Below are 18352 nucleotides of genomic sequence, written 5' to 3' on the forward strand. Positions count from 1 at the left end.
TGGGACCCGACATGAAACCCATAAAAGTATATATGCAAGATATGTGTACAAATATATGTGTCCTTGGCATTTTTGGGATAAGCAGTGTCCAACCGTTATATAAAAAGAGCCAGTTTTTGGCATGCCATCTTTTCAATTTCGGACGAATTTGCCCTTTGATTTCTTCTATTTTACCAATTACCCAACACAAAACGCAGCAACTGGCAGGCAAAGGGAAAGAGGGAAATCCTGTCTTTTCGTCCCAAGCAAAAAACGTGGACCATATCAGGCCACGTAGGTGCCTCTTCCCTGCTCATTTTCTTCTCTTCCTACAGAGAGAGAGAGAGAGAGAGAGGAGTCAACAGAAGACAGAGAGAGGAGAGAGAAGGTGGCGATCGGTGGCGGTGGTGACCGAGAGCGTCCCCGACTTCGTCGATACATTTTACAACCTTGTCGCTGACATCTGTGAGTGGGGCTAGGGCTATTCCTTCCACTTCTCCCCCTCTCCTTGATGTCTCCCCCAGCTAAAAAATTAGATCGAATAATGGCTGTAGGTTGCAGGAAAAGAACCTAGAAATCAGGAGCGGTCCTGTTCCTTCTTTGATCTCAGCGATTTGTGTTCTTGTTCATGGAGGTGTGCGTAGACCTCTGCCGTTGGTGGGTGTTAGGTGTTGGTGGCAGAGTACGCCGGTGTGGGGATCTGAGACTGTGGGCGGGTACTTCTTCGATGGCTGTCTTTTTTGGCTTCCACTGGACTGGTTCTTCTCTGCGAGTTCTTCCTTTGCTACGTCAAAGCTGTTCTCCGTTTTGGTTCGCAGGTACGGGTAACTCTTCCGATTTTCCCTTTCCCTGAGTTGCTGTACCTACCCGTAAATCCGTTGGCCGCGGTTTCTGTTGTGTGGTGGTTTGTCTGTTCTCGCGATTTTTGTGGTTTCGTTTAGGGTTTCCTAACTTCGTTACCCTTCACTGCCTCGTCTTGGCCGATCTTGCAATATGCCTCAACGCACAGGCAGACACACCCCAAAAAACTAGGCCCGATCGAGCTACGACCTCTAGGGGAAAAGGACCATAAAATCGGTGGTTTCTGTGGCAAAATATGATCACGTTTTTATTACAGGGACAGGGATAGTTTTGGTGTTGATGTGTTGGTCCTTGGTAGGTTTCGAACGTTTCTGCAAATTTGTATGTTTCATTTTTTGCTAGGTTTATACTAAAGAGTTTGTATATCATTTCATTGACATTAGCTTTGCTATCGGTTTATGGGTTTTTTGCTAGGTTTGTGGGTTCTCTACCAAACTGACTCCTGAGCAAGTCACGGAGATGTCAAGTAAGGGGTTTTTTTTTTTGTTTTACCATTACTGTTGCTATTGTATTATGCTCTGTTAGAATTTGGTGTTGTGAAAATTTTCCGTAATTATGCGTGAGTTAAAACGATGCTTCAGAGATAGCCAAGGTGGAGAAACAAAAATTGTCGAAGAAAACAAATAAGGCTCTCGACCCAAGAGATTGCACTTATTTAAGAAAACTCTTATCTTCTACTTGTTTGAAGGCTTTAAGCAAGATTTCTTTGGCTTATAGGAGAGGTCATTTACTGCCTTGAGGATTTCAATTCTCTCTAGAAGCTTTTTCTTGGACCATGTGAATGGGTCTTTGAATACCCTTTGGAATATGTAGAACATCATAGAGTGCGTGCCGTACCCCCTTCCACAAAGACCGTGGGAAGTATCTGCGAGTGCAGCATTTGGATGCTCTACCACAAAGACTGGTTCTGCTCCAGCAGCCAAAGAAGGAGAAACCACTTTCTCCTTAGTGGGAGAAGCCACAACCACACTAGGAGGCGCACTCAATCTACAGCATCTACTTGTCATGGCCTCTTTAAGATTTTTCAAGTCGACCACATTGTTTAAGCCACGAGAGGAAAGCACACCAAAGTAACTGGTGGGATAAGAACCTCCTTTACTTTTTCTCCTTTTCACCTCTTCCCACTCACTCTCGTTGGTGTTAAACATGAACCTCATTTCCAGATCCTTCACCTTCCATTCTTTCCTGTAATGTCTGGGGCCAGTTGCTTGAGTGCAGAAGTGACCAAGTGTCTTACATTCATCTCGCTTTTCATATTTCCGAGGCACTGCAACTCTGATCTCATATGGAGACCCATGCCCTCAGTTAATCATGGCAGATTTGGGAAATTATCTTGTTGGTTTGAACTTCGATATAAAATCTAGAAAATTAGAGTTTAATCTTGGATTTAAATACGTTGTGATTTCCTTTGTCATGTGGGATGAATTTCATTTGCTCGATTGGTTTCGTGATGAGAGACTCATGTAGGTCTTGTTTCTATTCGTGGAGTTATGGTAGGTTCTTTAGATGTTAAGTCATTGTAGTGGCGATAGCAGAAAATTACATCATTAATTTATGTGCTAAGAGATAAATGGAGAACATCATGTGGGAGGTTTCCTCGAGATCATGCTAATATTTGGATTTAATGAAGCGAGACATAATCAAAGATTCAAAATTGAGTAGAGTAAATTGTAGGAGTATGGTTTATACACAGCCTCTTAACAAATAAGGAACTTTGTTTCAATGTGTGCAGCAAATTATGATTGAGCTTCGAGTGGTCCATGAAAGTGTAGACCATTCTTTGATAATGGCGTATTGGGTTTCACAATCCTCATATCTTTGTATGGGGCATCTGATTTAGGTGGATTTCTTGATTAGTTGACAAGACCTAATTTGGCTGGCCGTTGGCAATTCATACTTTAGAGATATTCTTGATCGCCGTACGTATTTCTCTTCCTATACAATTTCTAGGTCCATAAAGTGGCAAGATTTTGCAACGAAATCATCAATTTTTTGATATTGATATTCCCATTCTCTTCTTCTCTCGATCGATTTGTTTGTGATTTTTTATTTCATTTGGGGGCATTCTCTTGATTTGTTTACTGGATGGAAAAATGCCTATGCGACATGAGCATGAGTGGCTCAGGGAATCAATGGTTCCTTTGTGTCGGTCTTTTTGCATCTCGTCATGTGCTTTAGTACATGCTCAAGTATCCCATGAACGAACCAAGGCGTACAATGAGTAGGCATTTCTATCTTGGTCAACGGGTACTTGCAGTAGACTATGAGAGGTTCAAATTTGTTCTTTTTGGTGCACAACTAGAGTAATGTGTAACATAAGCTAGAGCATAAGAATATTAACTATTAGTATGACTGTACGGTGCATGGTATAAATTGAATGGCTCAAGTTTGTTTTAGCTATAATATCGCTTCTTCCCCTCCCTATTAACTCCATACGAAGGTTCTATCATCTACCACGAGCAGAAAGATGACTTTGCTTCCATGTTGCAAATGAACAGCTTTATGAGCGCCACTTCAATTTTAATAGTTTCCTTCTTATAACTCGTGAGGCATGTCTAATGCACTTAGATAACTTCTAGGGGGAATTCGTGTTCAGTGGTACAAGGGGCAAAAATTTCTCAACCCATGAACAGGTTTTTTGGGAATTACTCATATATGAAACGGAACAAAAAATATTCCTCATACATGGAAAGGTAATGTAAAAAGACTAATATAACCCATACACATTTGAAACCCTAAAAATCAGTTTCTCCTTGTTTCTCTTCCCCATTACGCAGCCAACAAGCTCGAGGAAAACTGGGGCAAAAATCAGTTACCCAAATCCACAGAATCCGCCTCCATCATTGTAGCTTCCAAGCCTCCATCGCCACCATCATCCACCGCCATTGCCGCAGCTCCACAACAACCCCTCTCTCCTTCCGCCTCTCTCTCTCTCCTTTGTCGTCTTCGTCCCTCTCCCGCTCCCCGTCCCCGCCGCCCAACCGATACGGTCTCCGGCCCAGGCAAGACAAGAAGCGGGCCTCCTCAAGTTGCGCCGCAGGCGGGATATAGACACTGCCGGATCTGAATAATCAGGCAGGTAGGGATGGGTCCGGTAGTGACTTTGATGATGGGCTTCACCCTCCTCTCTCTCCACGCGAAATTGAAAGACTTGACTTCGGTGAACCGGGTTTTTGATAATATAAAAAATCTAGATGTTTATTCGTGGACTACTCTGGTTGTTGTATGTGTGTACCAAGCTTGGGCAAGTTAGGTATGCTTGTGAGGTGTTTGAAAAAATGCCCTGTGTATGAACCTAAGTTGCCCCTAATTCAGAACAAGAGAGGTATGAAAGTGCATCAATTTTAGGAAGAAGGGGTATTTTTGTCTGCAACACCATATCTTGGAAATTATTGTTTTCCTTCCCATGACTGGGCAATTCCGAAAAAGTGCTCCGTGAGTTGGGAATTTTTGGCCCCTCTTACCACTGAAATGCAATTCCCCCCAACTTCTATAGCTTGATAATTGAGTCCTCACTTTTGTTTGCTCTTTGTAATTGTGTTGCTGTAATCTTTTTCCTGCATTAGTTATATTATGTGCTTTCCAAATGAAAATGCACCAGTTAAAAGTTTTGAAGTGACATCCTCTGGTTTGGAGAGACGTTCTTGCGGTTTCGGTCATGACTGATTACGTGACTAGATCAACAAAGAGAATTAATGTTGGTTATAGCCTAGGTTCCTTTCTAACAAATGGAAACAATTGTACAATATTACAATATGCTGATGTTACAATGTATTACATCACATCGTTTTATAGTTCTATTTGAATTTTCAAACTATATATTGAGTGCATAAGTTGCATTCCCAATAATGCCTAATAGTATTGCTGTGACTATTCATCAAGTATGACGTGTTTGGATGTTAAAGAAGTGCCGCGGAAGTGTCTGGTTTTGCAAATTGAAAGTTTTAATTAAGACTGTCTTTTTGGAGTTGAGGGGTATCTGTGTCCCAGAAGGGTGTCCGACATGACACGCCTCGTCATTACAAGTGTCTCTATGCTTCTTAATTAGGTTGCTTCAGACGTTCAAGGCACCAACTGTTGGAGTGATACATTATTTCAACTTATAGCCTTTGCGGATATACGCTTACAATGATAAACCTCGGGAACTACCTGTCTGTCATGTGGCTATTTAAGATCTGAATTGATACTATAAAGATGGTATTGATTGATGAATGATATCTGAACTGGTTGGTATTTTGATTCGTTTCAATGATATGAAAAGTAACTAGACCATTACCATAAGCCACAGGAAAACATCATAATCATACTTCACAGTTTTCCAAATGTGTCTCGAATTGTGTGAATGTTTTTATTTGGTTCAAGGAAAAGAACATTGGCAAATGAGGGTTGTTCCAGAACTGTTTAGCATTTTTTTTACCTCTACTGTTTTGGATCATGACTAAAGTAACATTAAAATGCGGACTTCCATTAATAATCCTGTTGTATCCTAAATTGAAGTATTGAACAATTACATTCTGTCAAATTCAAGTTGTGTATCACAACTCATATTGGACACCAAAATAGCACTTGTGGCTTAATAATTCAGAGATGGGATGGCAAGACAGGTACTGTCTTATCTGGAAATAAGGCTGGCATCTAATGATGTCAGTAGCTGGCTGCTGCTGTTTGGATTACTAGAGGCAAGTTTCTCCAAGCTAACTTAAAAATCTTTTCTAGACGATATTAGTTATTACATGGTTCTTCATGACATGCTTAGGCTACCACTTAGGAATACAAGATGTAGACTGGGAAAATTGTCTGTAAATGTCTTTTACTCTGTCAATGCTCATTTCTTTATTAGTAGCTCGTTGTAAGTTTATTTTTCACATGTTACCTCACTATTATGGCCTAGTGGCATGCCCACTACTTTCTCGTGCGAAAGGTTGGGAGTTCAAAATCCCTCCCCACATAGTGATTGTTGATGGTCGTACATTATTGATTATTGTTATTCTGCTTGTCCTGCCAGAAAATTACTCATTTGAACAGATTGAACGTGAGAAATTTTCATGTAAAGTGTTTCTAGGCATCATGTTATATGGAGTATGTTATGTATACAAGAGTAAAATGCTGCCCAATGAAACAAGTAGATGAGTCTGCAGGAGGTCAAACATACCCAGTTGTATTTAACTACATGATGTAGAAGAACAATTCTAGGGATAGATTTATCTTCTCAAACATGATTTACTTCCAGGTTTTGATGTTTTTGGGAGCAAGAGGGAGAGGGAGAGAGAGAGGAGCCGAGAGAAAGAGAGAGATCGAGAGGTGAGAGATGAGAGAGAGAAAGGAGTTGGGATTTTTAATCCCCTACACACACATCCTCACTTATATACTAGCACCCATACAAATCACACTTACACTCCTTCAAATAACAATCCTAACACATTAACTCCAAATCAAATAAACTCAATAAATTTTACATTTTCCTCAAGTTCTAACATTTATAAAACTTTTAAATAATATCCGAAAAATATGGGTCCTTACACCCTTCCCTCCTTAAAGAAATTTCGTCCTCGAAATTTGCTAAACCAAGCCCAGCCAAACATGCAACACATAGATACGCCTCAACCATAACACTATTCATCATGCAACAATTCGATAATTATGGAAATCTAAGTCAAACTCACATCGACCAAACCGAAGCAATTGCGGATATTTCTTTCTAACTTTGTCCTCCTTTTCCCACGTAGACTCGCACTAACGGTATCGTCTTACCCCTTCAAAACTTGATTACACAAATTTAGGATATGTATCGGATTCTCACCATGGACACGCTGACTTCTAACTCAAATTCGAACCGTTCTAACGCATGCGATGGATTCGATTCGTACTTTCTCAATATCTACACATAGAGCAAATCACAAATACCTAAAAGTTTCGGTGGCAATGCCAAACAGTATGCAATTTCGAAGCTTTTATTTATCGTGAAATTTCTATATACAATTATCTATCCAAACACAAAGATCTTGCCTTTAAACGTGACCCGATAGTCCAATTGACTTTCCGAGACTTCCATCTTGAAGGTGCGGTGATCAAGGCGGGTATTTATTATTTGGAAACAACTCAAGGTCAAAGGATTGATTGTATTGTTGGTATCTCTGGGCAAGGAAAACACATGATTTATAGACCTTTGCATGCTTTCCTCCAAGAGTATGATAATATTTTGCCTTTGAGTGCTGCGCTGGAATGGAACTTTAGATGTCAGCTCACAGCATGGTTAGATGGTATCATCTATCATAGCCGTCGAGGTTTGGTATCTAACCTAGACCACAGAAAAACTCAGAGTATGGATTGCCCTTCAATATTTCAATTAATTGTGCTATAGTATCATCCCTGAGCTTGTTTTTTTTACCTTTCCTGCTGGTGACTTCCTTTGTTGTGTCATAAAAGTAGAGCTGTACTTGGTTGGAAGGATAAAGACCATTGATACAATGATAGATTTGACCTTGTGCTCGGAAAGTGTAGATGCCATTTGTTCGCTTGGCATACGTAGTATCTAGATGGACACCCATAGATGTAAATGCAAAGATATCATTGTATTGGTTTATGTACTGCCGAAAATGAATTGAATCTGGATTAGAACCAGAGTAAAGCTGCAGCAACTCAGGCAGAATAACATTTTCGTAAAGAGAAACTTCTCTACCAGAGCAACATAATTTTATGGTTTCATAGGGAAACTTTTTAGCTCTGCAAAATCTGCAAGGCTGCATTGATGGTAATCTTAATGTCTCAGTTGGTATTAAACGTTACTTTACAGCTGGCATTGGCATTAGAGTTCCAACTGCTACGCCTACATTCAATTTTTTAGAATTAGCAATAAGAATTTTAGAGGGAAAATTATTTATGGATTGCAAGTTAAAATGTGTACCTATGGAGATGTCGGATAGTATGCTCGTGTGAAAGTTTAGAGGTTAGTATGTTCAATCTCAAATGATATTGCAGATAGCTAAAAGTTTAATATAAGTGTGATAAGTTGCATACATGGTTCATGTTCCGTTGCAGTTGTTGAACTTGTTGCTATTGTTGGACCAGGCATGGAAAGTGCAAAACAAGGGTAAACAATAAGTCAGTAAATTTAGAAATTTGGAAAAGCAACACATGGACTTCTCTAAAAAGCAAGTATATTGCAATATATATACAATGGTATGGACACAATGAATCACTTAGACTGGATACAATGTTCATACTGAGTACCTGGATACAACGTAGCTTCACCAAATCTTTAAGTAACCAAGAACGCTCATAATAGAAATTCAGAGCTCCACATATAGAATTCAAGTTTGATGTTGATAGTCATGCTAATTTTATCTCTAACATTTTTGTTGTATTTCCCTTGTACATATTAGACAAGGATTTGGACTATGACGGTTTGGCTTCAGGACTAAAGGAAGCTCTTCAAAATGACAAATCTGATCATCTTCAGAAGTACACTGGTATTTTTGCTTCCCTTTCAGCCTTTGACAATTCACTATCGATTTAGATGTGTTATTGCATGAATCTATGTCAAGAGTACTCTCTCTCCCATATGCAACTGACAAAATGAGAATGGTAACTGCGATTGATAAAATTAGTCTCATGTTTTCCCATATTTTTCTATAGCCTAACATAGTGGAAGATTGGCTTGTGTTAGTCATCTAAGAAGGAACATGTGGCCTGTCTCGGCGGCGACATGCAATTGAAGATGAAACTAATTTTATATCACTTATACAATGTTCACTTTAACGAAGCTTTTGGTCATAACTTTTGCGTTGAAGATGTCTAAGCTTTGATATGTGCCTTTGCCTTTCGGCATATGAAACCAAGACGAATATAGCTTTGTGCTTAAAACAAGTGTTCCCTGTACCCTTTTTCCCTTGTTAATCATGTTTGTATACCTTTCGAACAGGAAAATTGTTTGTAAGGTTCAAATAGAGCTTTTAAGGCTCTTAATCCAAAATTGCTACTGTAAATGTAAATTTCCCATTTTTGGGAGAGTTTGGATGGGTGATTTTGAAAACTTCTGCTTTGGTAATGAATGATTTTATTGTTAATAGTTTTAGTTCAAGCATGATATGCCATGTCCAAGCTGTCTGCTGTTACAGGTTTGTGGTTTCTGTTGCAGTGTGTAATGGAGAATCACGCTTCCCCGCTCAGGTAAATCTGATATATGCATTTTATACTTCATGCTTTTGGATGCTTGCAACTGACTATTTTTGTTTCTCCTTTCCAAATTAGGTGAGAATTCGTATTAGGAAAAGTCTGCAAGGCCTTGGAGGAAGATCCTTTTGGGCCTGTCTTACACCACTATGATTGCCCCAAGTTCCGACTTGAGCTCTCTGTCCCAGAGGTACGAGGAAAATCAGTTCTACAATCATTTTTAGTAACTTTTGGTGGAAAATGATCTGCAGCTTTGCAATGTCTTTGATTAGCTTATTTGCTTCTATTCAGTAAAGTTCGAGTAGAAGAATTGGGAACACTGCATTATCTTGACAACTTGCAGAATAAGGAGCGATTTACTGAACAAGGGTACTCAATAACTTCCAAATTAGAAGTCAGTTTAGCAAATCAATTTACTTTTCCTACTTTTGTGCACATGGTTTACCATCTTAGGATATCTTATCGATGCTGTGTAGGTGGACAAAATGTCAAAATATACCTCAGCACGCATACAAAAATTGTGAATGAGGAAGTGCATTTTCTTTCCGTCACTGAAATGCAAGGTACATCGTTCACTCGAAAGGTACCTCATATGCAAATGTTTAGCTTGGAAGGTACATCATTTCTCTTTTCTGAAAAGATATGTAAGGTGCATCGATTTTTTTGGCCATTCTTTCAGTTAGACTGGTCTATGTTACAAATAGGATGATTTGTGTTCGAGGTTCAAGATCTCGACTCAGCTTTAGGTCTTCAAATAGCGACCCAAATTTCCCGTTTACCTCTTGTCTTGTAAGATCTGCTTCTCTTGGATTTAGTGGCAAAGAGTGCCTACGGTAGAACCCAAGTGTTTGGTGAGTAAGTGAAATAGCCTCACCTATTGCCCATCCAACCTTTTTCCCCACATTATAGTGGTATAATTGACATAATGCTATGAGTATGTTACAATATTGATATTGCAATGAAGTTACAGTTGATGATGGTGCTATGAATTCTTTGACTCTCCTTTGGCAAGTTCAAGTAATGTGGGACTAATTGGTGTTAATATTGTTAGCCTCTTTAATAGACCTATAAAACTTGCAGGTTGAACAAACTGTGTTTGTGCGTGTATTTGATCTTTTTGGACTAATTAGAGGTGATATGTTATATTGACCTTCATTTTTGTTTCTTTGTAATGTTTAGTTCGTTCTGTTGTTCAGTCGTTCAGTCTAGGAGGGTGTAGTTTTTATTATTTTTTCAAAATATTGTGGTTCTTTCAGTTTTTTTATGTGGAGACTTTTTATCTTTTGGGATTTTGTTTTTACTGGTATGAAGTGATTTTGGAATGTAAATGGTTTACATTTGCGGACGTTACCCTTAGCATTTAAATGATAAGCATTATCATGCTATGTCTACCATGTTAAAATGCGAACCATGTAGGCGGACTAAGTCTTGAATTTGTATTGTTGAAGGTATGTTTAGGTGATTTCCAGCTATCATTTAAATGGTAGTGCAGTGACTTAAGGAAAACAATTAGACACGTGAGCACTATATATTTTGATGCTTGCTATTCAATGCCGTTCAGCTAAATAAGCCACTTGGCTTATTTTTTTGTCCTTATTCAAATTTTTTTCGCATTTGTTAGTTTTCGTCAATTTTTTGAGGATTATTGCTCGTCATGGCGAAAGGAATCTAAAAAGTAAAAAATTACGATTGAAACACAATTTTTTTTAATAAAGACAAAAATAAGCCAATAAGCCAATTTTTTCGTCTTTATTAAAAAAAATTGGATTTCGATTGTCATTTTTTACTTTTTAGATTCCTCTTGTCATGAAGAAGCAATAATTCTCAAAAAATTGACAAAAAATTAACAAATGCAAAAAAAAATTCAATAATACTTAAATCAACCAAGACAGAGCTAGAGAATTTATAGGTCAATGTAGGAGTGCAAATTCTTGCATTCAATAATACTTTTGAGTTAGGTTTGCGTCTTGTAACGATCCGGATTTTTGACCCAATTTTTTTTTAATACAAATTTATATTGTTAAATTTCTAATTCAATAATTAATTAGATTGAATAATTAAAATATATTATTTTGTGTATAATTGATATTATTTGCACTATTGAATAAGATATGTATTTAAACTTTAGATATACAGGAAATCAGTGATTCATATTCATCTCCTATCTTTCCTATCTAAACCCTAAGTAGAACTCTATTCAAACTAACTCTCCACTTCTCTATCTCTCATCCTATACATAAAAGCGTCCAGATACATTCTCACCATGTACATACATGCGTCCACATACATTAGAATTGAAAACCCCCCAAATGTAGCATTTGTCCCCTATCTTTTTATCATTATCAGTATCACTCTCCTTCCTCATTCCACCACTTCTACACTTATCCTCTCACCTTCTCACTACTTTATTCTCTCTCATTATACATATCCACACAATCCGCAAATTGAACACCAGTATATTATTTTACTCTCAATTCTATTGTTGAGTCTAGAATAGAGAGAGAGATAGTTGTGGCTATAGGTGTGTGCACACCGTGAGTTTCGTGGGCACATCGCTGCTGCGGCCCTGTTGGAGTGCCGCCGGACGTTGCCTCGAGATTTCAGAACCACCACGGCGATCTATGGATACCGTACAACACTTATCCGAACTTAAAATCGCGTTTGAGGTAGTTTTCCGAAAACCCAAAACCTTTATCTGCATTTTAATGGAGTTACTTAGATTTAAAGTTTATTGAAGATGATGATTTGCTGTTAAATTGTTAATTTATTTTTAGTCCTGTTTATATTAAAATTTAGTCCGGTTGTGCTGAAATGATTAGTGTTATACCCTGTGAAAATTTATGATCGTTTAACAAGTGTTTGATTGTGAAATTATTATTGATGTTGCACTGTTAATTTGTATTTGAGTGGATGTTTACGTGTTTAATAAATTATTGGAGTAGATAAATATTTATGAAATATTAACAAGAATATTTTACTAGTAAAAATTTATTTAGATTGTAAACAAGAAATATTTTAGATTATATATTAGTTAATCTTTAACTCTAATAAATATTGACTAGAATAGCCTCGCATAATTTTGTTCTTATGAAAATCTCATATTAATATGTAATATAGTTAGTAAATACTAAATTTAGCAATAAGTATTTTCCAATAAAAATAATTAGTTTGTAAAATCTATGAATAATATGAAAGTTAAAGAAAATGTTTAAATAGTAGAAATGTTTTATAAAATTTCTAAATGAGAGAAATAGACTTAATTTTAAGTATAGTAATTAATTGTTTGACTGAATATTATTTTGTTACTCGCATGATAAATTCTATGACATGATTAATTTTATCGCATGGTTATATGTTGTTAGTACTTTTAGTTGAAATGTTGAACCGTGTGATATTTTGTTGTGGCTGTAGATTGGACAAATAGGTTCCCTGGGTGGTTACGAGTAGTGACTCATGTAGACGATATTAAGTAAATGGAAATTGATAAAGTGTTGGAAGTGTGATTGTGTGGATTGTGATTTGAGCCATGGTGATGGCAAGGGTAACCTATGGGGCCCTGTGTTGAAATGGGTTACCCGAGGGGCCCGGTGTTGTGACGCTAACGTATGATACGTCATGGGAAGTTTCTCTTCGAGGAAGAGAATGGGTCCCATGAGACGGTTATAGTTAGTGAGACGTTAATGTATGATACGTCATGGAAAGTTTCTCTTGGAGAAAGAGAATGGGTCCCATGAGACGGTTATAGTTAGCGTGGGGTAATGGATGTCCGACCCTAATGTACGATACGTCATGGGATGACTCGATCCTCCTGTTATGGTCTTAAGTGAGAACATACTCGGTACATAACTTAGATGCGCTCACCTAGGACCCTGGTGCAGGATAAGCAAGAGGAAGGGTGGACCCATGAGACGATTGTAGTTAGTGGATGTGGGAGGAAAGGATCTCGTGGAGATGATCCTTAGATTTCATGTAAGATGATGGATAGTAAAGAAAAAGACGATGTGTTATTATTTTGTACCTTCGGTGTATTATGAATTATTATATTGTTGATCTGCATATTGTGGTATTGGGTTTTAGGATTTCTACTTAGTGAATTATCACTCAGGATATGTTTGTATCCTGGCAAATCGTTTGCTTCGGCGTTCAATTTGCCAGAGTGTGCAGGATTCCACAGTGGAGCAGTTGATACAGGTGGGACCCCTGAAACGGAGTCTGGGCCAACATTGCTTGGAATTTCGTGTCAAAACTAGAGTCGCTCTGGAGTTGCTTTTGTTACATAGATTTTTGTATTATTTTGAAATTGTAATTTTTGTATAAGGGTAAATAGGGGCCTAATAGTTTGTAAAATTCGGTGTATTTTAGGGTTAATGCTTCCAAAATCCCTTGAGAAATCGGAGCGTTACACGTCTTGCTTTTCTATGTGCTTGCTTTATATTCTTGTTGATCTACCATGTATGCATTATCTCTAATTACTGATTATTATGCTTCTCTCCATTTCCTAGAACTGATTGATTTGTGCAATTTGATGCCCTGATCTCATCAGTTTTGTTTACTCTCCCAGAGTTTTATGATTCTATTATACAAGAGCTGGGCTTTCACATGTCATCATTTGTATTCTTTTGTCCATGATCTTAGAGTTTGATTAAGTAATAAGAAATTGAATGGCTCCAACAAGGCTGGGATGACCATTTTGAGAAGATGGGAAAATTTTAACATTAATGGTGTTCCTTATTATCAGTCTATAGGCACATTTATGGTAGTTTGCGAATTGCCATGTTTAATTATTTGACTAAGAGCACATAATAGCATAATGGGCATCGGGTTTGGAAAATTATTGCACTTGCAGAGGTCTTCCATTATAATTTGTACCTTGATGATGCATTTTGAGAATTTATGGATTGGAACTTGTGATGGATTGGCTTTCAATGAAAAAATATTTTGTTTTACCTCCAGTTCAGTTATTAAGTTGTCTATCTTGAGTTCAAATGCCTTGTGAGAATGATAGAGGTTTTACTTTTCAATTTACGATTTCTGCATTCCTAATGTGTAATAGGTGGCACTTCTTGCAGCATGTGTGCGTTGGGGCTTGAAAGTTTTGTCTGCAACGGAAGCTGGCGCAAGAACTAACCCTGCAAAAATTAGTGTGGTTGATTTGAAAGAGTTAACAAATGACCCACTATCTCAAGCCATAACTCTTTTGGTGTGCATGATTTGCTTTCTAAATACTTTTGAATCTGTGTACCTAACTACCATAGACTTTACTACAATCAAACTACTCTCCCATCTGTAATTAAGGTAGGCAATATTTACATGTGCATCAGCTAGACTTTTTGCTGTCTTAAGCAATGTAATATACATTCATAACTCTTCTACTATCATTCCTACATTTCCGTCTTGACCATCAAAAACAACATTAATCTTTGCCTTGAAACAAAATAGTATATCCTCTTCAACGGACACATGATATTCGTGCTTTGCACGTGGCCGCACCTAGTACATACATACAAAAGGTCTGTTGCACTGGAAATTTGGGGCCTCCAGCTTTATTATGAATTGACCCCCCAAGTGATATCATGGCCCAATAATTTCGGTTAAAGGTTTAGTTTTAGTTTTAGTTTTGTTTTCAATCATTATTCTATTTCTTTCTCCAATTATTATCTTATTTTTTCAATTATTATTTTATCATCTCTCTTTATCTCTTTCCAATCATTACCCTTATATTCAATCATTACTCTATTTCTCTCTCCACTCACTACCAAAACTAAACTAAACTAAACTCTCAACCAAACACAACCACTGTATTTGGGCTCAGCTCAAAGCAACCCAACCCAAACAACAGAAAGTCTACACACACATACAATCTGTGCACAGATTGTGCACAGATTTTGTTGTGGGGCCCACCACGGGTCCCACACAAATCATCCGAACCGTTCATGAAATGTAAAATATTTTTTCAAGGGTCCCCGTAAAAAATAATCTCAATCCGATACCTATAGATACTCGATCCAATCGTATAACTTTTCATTATCCGAAAATCTGAATGAAAAGTTGATAGTTGGATGAAGTACATATAGGTATTGGATTGAGCTTATTTTTTACGGGGACCCTTGAAAAAATGTTTTACATTTAATGAACGGCTTGGATGATTTGTGTGGGACCCGTGGTGGGCCCCACAACAAAATCTGTGCACAAAAATCTGTGTGGATAGCACAGCTCCCCAAACAAACCTATGTCGGATGTGCTTGAGTTCCCAGAGAACAAGTAATGTACCGATCGAAAGCTTCCAAACAGCTCTCTTGGCATCCCCAATTTATTTTGTTTCCAATTGGAGCGAAAATAATGCCTGAGTTAGGTTTTTATCGAACTTTATCGCGTTGGGTTGATTCTTCAGTTTTTTATAACGAGAGTGTCTAAAAGTTTAACCCAGAGTAGATATAATTAGGTACGTACAAATCCGCCCGACACGCACTTAAACTGATTGGATATCTATGTGAATGGAAATAGATCCTCCTACAGATCAAGAATAGTCAGTACTTGGGACCTTGTGGTACGGCAAAAATCGGTGAAGTACAAAGGAAGAGCAATACCCTTCTTCGACGAAAATCCTTTGACTACACATTCACATTGGTATTATCGCTTTGGAAGAAATTTCATGCATGTACATATAATGAACTCCATTATGCAGATGCAGCAGTAAAATAAGTTAAACTTCATAGTCAAACAAATTAGGATTGGCTTCTACAAAATACAGCGCCTATGAACGAATATGTTCATGTGAAGGTCAAGTCATCGATGTCCAACTCCAGAATTGATTGTTTATTTGTTTGTAATTTAACTACCAAGTTGTTGGTAACACCCGGCATTAGAATCATATCAACAAAACACAAGGCAATATACTCTACATAGAGCTGGCATTAATTGCTTCATTTTATATTGTTTTGAACTTGCATTATACGAAGGCAGGATCCTTTGTGTCGAAAATTCTTGTGCCTCTATGCAGAGGGATTTTTCGGCCATTGGATTTAAAACATAAATCACACAATCCAACGGCCGAAAAACCTCTCGGCACAGAGACACATGGATTTTCGGAATATCGGTCCCCATTGCATCTGCCTTTCAAAATACGGGGAAAAAAAAAAACTTGGATTGCATGTGACAAAGTTTGGTGAAGTTGACAAAAATTTGGTGAAGTGAACAGCCTAGCACATTGAAGGACTGGCATTAAATAAGTACACCAATCATGATTGGAACTTCACGTATATTGGTTTAATTAAGTTTTTTTTTGTCATTTACTATAATTCAGTTGTTCGAGAGGAGTCACCTTGTCTTCAAAAAAAAGAAGTGGAGTCACCTTAAGCTCAAATGCAATAAAAACAATGACGTTGGCGAGGTGGGTATGAGAAAGTTAACAAGTGCTTGTTTTTTAGGAGGCTGTATGTTCGAATTCCACGAGAATCACTAGAGGATTTGTCCGGTTGTTAATTTCAGAACTTCAAAATTAGTTGAGGTGCACGTAAGCTGGGCCAGACATCCTGTTATGAAAAAAAGAAAAAGAAAAGCCCAAATGCAATAAATTGCATGCTTTAATCTATAAGTGGTGAGAAATTTTTCGGTGGTCATATTCAAAAGCTTATCTACAAAGTCTGTAGAGAATTTCAATAAATCCACAAACTAATTTGAACTTTTCTTATTATTATACATAAATTGGAATTTTAGTTCTTTTATATGATTATTTGCCTCAAAATCAATTGGAAATATCTCATTCTTCATCCAATACTTGATGTACTTTTTTTTTTTTGGGTTTTAATCTTGTCTTCACTGAACCTTTACGTTCTTGTGAGAAAAAGGCAATTACTTTTAGACCCTTCTAAATCTATTCTGTGGCAGAAGCTCGAGTTTTTGTGAAAATCTGATCGAATTGAACTTCACTAAGACTAGCGCAGCTAAACGAATCAAACAACCTGAGCTCGGCTTGACTATTGGCTCATTTAAATTTGTTCAAACAAAGTATAAGCCAAGCTTAGTCACTTTTTATTGTTTGGCTTGATATGCTCGTGAACAAGAGGTCATTTCGCAAATATTGTAAAGATACGTGTAAAATCCTGGCTAGGGTTTTCATGTAATGGTAATATTTTTTTCACATGTGTGAAAAAGGAATTCAGCCAAGCCTCAAAATACACTGTTTTTGGCTTGATTAACACCCCTAAATCGATTTTTTTTTTTAAAAAAAACCCCCTAAATATTCTATTTTTTTAGGAGGTGTTTTCGGTAGTGAAAAATTTGTGAATTTTTATTTGTGGTTTAAAAGTTATTAGGTGTTTTCGATCGGTAGTGAATAAATTGTTGAGAAATGTCAAGTTGTTTCCTGTAATGAATAAGCAGAAATGATATTGGTACCGACCTCCCGGTACCGAAATCGTACCGCCGGCCGCCGGTGGGCCGTCTCCGGCCGCCGGACGGCCGATCCGAGCCGTCCAAAAATTTTAAAAAAACAAAACGAGGGGGCCTACGCGGGAATCAACGGCATCCGAGGTGTGTAAGGTGCTTGATCCGAGCACCCTTTTTTCGTGTATATATGTATATTCCCGCGAATATACATATATACACGAAAAAAGGGTGCTCGGATCAAGAACCTTACACACCTCGGATGCCGTTGATTCCCGCGTAGGCCCCCTCGTTTTTTTTTTTAAAAATTTTTGGACGGCTCGGATCGGCCGTCCGGTGGCCGGAGACGGCCCACCGGCGGCCGGCGGTACGATTTCGGTACCGGGGAGGTCGGTACATGTAGCACTACTCAATGAATAAGTTTTTGATGGGTATGTGAGTGAAAAAATTGTTGAATTGGTAAAAACTTTTTATTTAGTGGAAACCAATTGGTAAAATGCGTTAAGTTTTTAGTATTTTTTGTTGGTGGGAACGAGGTGGTAAAATTCATTATTAAGTATACAAGTATAATTATTTGTTTCAACCATTTTTGTTTCTCGGCTTGAGATTATCTTTGAACAAAGCTGAGTGAAATAAGAATTTCAAATCTAACTTGCTTACATTTTCAGCACATGACTGGTTTATTTTGAGTGTATTGACCACTGTCCATCGTATTATTATATCGTGATTCCTTACGATACAAAATTAAAATACGTACAACATAATCGCACTTAATACTTCAATTTGAATAATTCATTTTAAGGATGCATGTATTACTGTATATCTTTTTCTTTGAACAATTCATTTCTAAGATATATACGGTATATCTGGCAGGCATCATATAATGATAGAAAACGAAGTAGTCGGCTTATTTTTCATTGTTATTTGAAAGAAATTTGTATATTTTTAGTTTTGC

General features: G+C 37.5%; 1 long non-coding RNA gene across 1 annotated transcript; it reads left to right on the top strand.

The window, feature by feature from the left end:
- Positions 1–318: 318 nt before the first annotated feature.
- Positions 319–10586, top strand: LOC131336327 (uncharacterized). Its single transcript, XR_009202779.1, has 4 exons — positions 319–797; positions 8958–9009; positions 9091–9202; positions 9304–10586. It is a non-coding gene; the product is annotated as an uncharacterized LOC131336327 (long non-coding RNA).
- The last annotated feature ends 7766 nt before the right edge of the window (positions 10587–18352 follow it).

Source organism: Rhododendron vialii, chromosome 1a (assembly GCF_030253575.1).
Source record: "Rhododendron vialii isolate Sample 1 chromosome 1a, ASM3025357v1".
In the NCBI taxonomy this organism is placed as follows: domain Eukaryota; kingdom Viridiplantae; phylum Streptophyta; class Magnoliopsida; order Ericales; family Ericaceae; genus Rhododendron; species Rhododendron vialii.